Source organism: Mus caroli, unplaced genomic scaffold, assembly GCF_900094665.2.
Source record: "Mus caroli unplaced genomic scaffold, CAROLI_EIJ_v1.1 scaffold_5629_1, whole genome shotgun sequence".
In the NCBI taxonomy this organism is placed as follows: domain Eukaryota; kingdom Metazoa; phylum Chordata; class Mammalia; order Rodentia; family Muridae; genus Mus; species Mus caroli.
This window is the reverse complement of record NW_018389379.1, coordinates 14,140-15,836: the sequence shown is the minus strand read 5'-3', so window position 1 is coordinate 15,836 and position 1,697 is coordinate 14,140.

Below are 1,697 nucleotides of genomic sequence, written 5' to 3'. Positions count from 1 at the left end.
TGAGGCTCTGAGTAAAGAAGGTAGAATAGTTAAGATAAAGAGATCTTATATAAACTATAACTTTTGCCAAGCATGTTTATTAAGAAGTATAACATCTTATAAACATTTTCTGGAAGTGAAAATGGGATATGTCAGGAAAATGAAATGAATTAAATGGGTTCACAGGATATCTCAATACCATCAGAAAAAAAGCACACAGCAATTTTGGCACAGTTATTCACAGTTCATTATGGTACAGAGCATTTGGTTCTCCAAGTTAGAAGCCACATTCTCAATGTTTCTTGGCTCAGACCATTCTTGAAACTGCCAAGAATATTCTTGGTGTTCACTTTTTCCCTTCATACATTAGGGCTTCAGGAAAGCTTCAGATTGCTCTAGCCATAACAATTCCTTGATCTTTGGGGTGCAGGTGATATAGATATTCCACTTATCATAGGGAAATATGATAGCTTTTACTATATCATTTAGCCCATGATTCTTTCCTTATGACTGATATCATCAGCAAGAAGATTTAGGGATGATGCCTAAGCACAACACTTTACTCGGAATGCAAGCAATTATTTTCAAGTATGTTGGTCATCAAGTCTTTGTAAGTAAATTGCAATAGTGTATCTCCTTATAGTGCTCATGACCTACTTAGTGTCTCTTTGCTGGGACAATAAGACTTGGGTAACTTTTATAGAGGCAAACATTTCATCGTGGCTGGCTTACATTTGCAGTGGTTCAGAGCATTATTGTCATAGTGGGAAGCATGGCACTGTGAAGGCAGACTTGATTATGGAGGAGCCAATAGTTCTACATTTTGATCGGAAGTCAGCCAGGAGCAGACTGTCTTCCATCCTGGTTGGAACTTGAGCACTAAGAGACCTCAACTCCTGCCCCTGCCCAAGGAAACACTTCCTCCAAAAAAGGTCTGGGAGATGTAACCAGAGCAATGGACAAAGATGATATGCATTAACTCCTTCAAGACTCCTGGGAACTGACCCCTCCATTGTTTGCTTCTACTCAAGCTCCATGAAAATCCACTAATCAGAAGAACTTCTCCTGCAGACTTCTTCAAGTGACAGCAGAATCCATCCAAGGATATCTATGTGTGATGTAGATAACCAAAATTCTCAGACAAAAAAATGGAGTAAAATTCAAACCATTGTCTGTCCTAATTATACTGGGTATCATGGAATAAAAGCCTCTAGATATTTCTGAGCAATGGGTAATTAAATAATATTGCTAATACAATCATATGGTAACATAGTTTTACAGAAGGAACACTTCAGACTAAGACACATTCTTAGAACTTCCAGAGTAAGCAATTATTCCAAATCCAACAGAATGATAATCTTGAAGAATAATCCCAGGGAGTGATATCCAGTACTGGTCAGCCATACCTGATGTCTTGAAGAACAACAACCCTGAGGCAGGGGAGAGAATGGTTTACAGACAAGCAAAAGGAAGCAGTGAGGCATTCTGGTGCTAGGAACTACAGGGGTACTGTTCTAGCACCTTCGGGTATTTTGGACTTTGGACACATTGGCAAGGTATTTTAAAAGCTATAACTACTGTAGTTTTACAGTGTTCATTTCTGCTTTAGCAAACCATACTGTTTTCTTCTGACCACTTCACTGTAGATAATTCATTGGAAACAAGATTTAAATACCACGCAAAAAGTTAAGTTTGAGTGGTATCTTTTTAGCCCCATC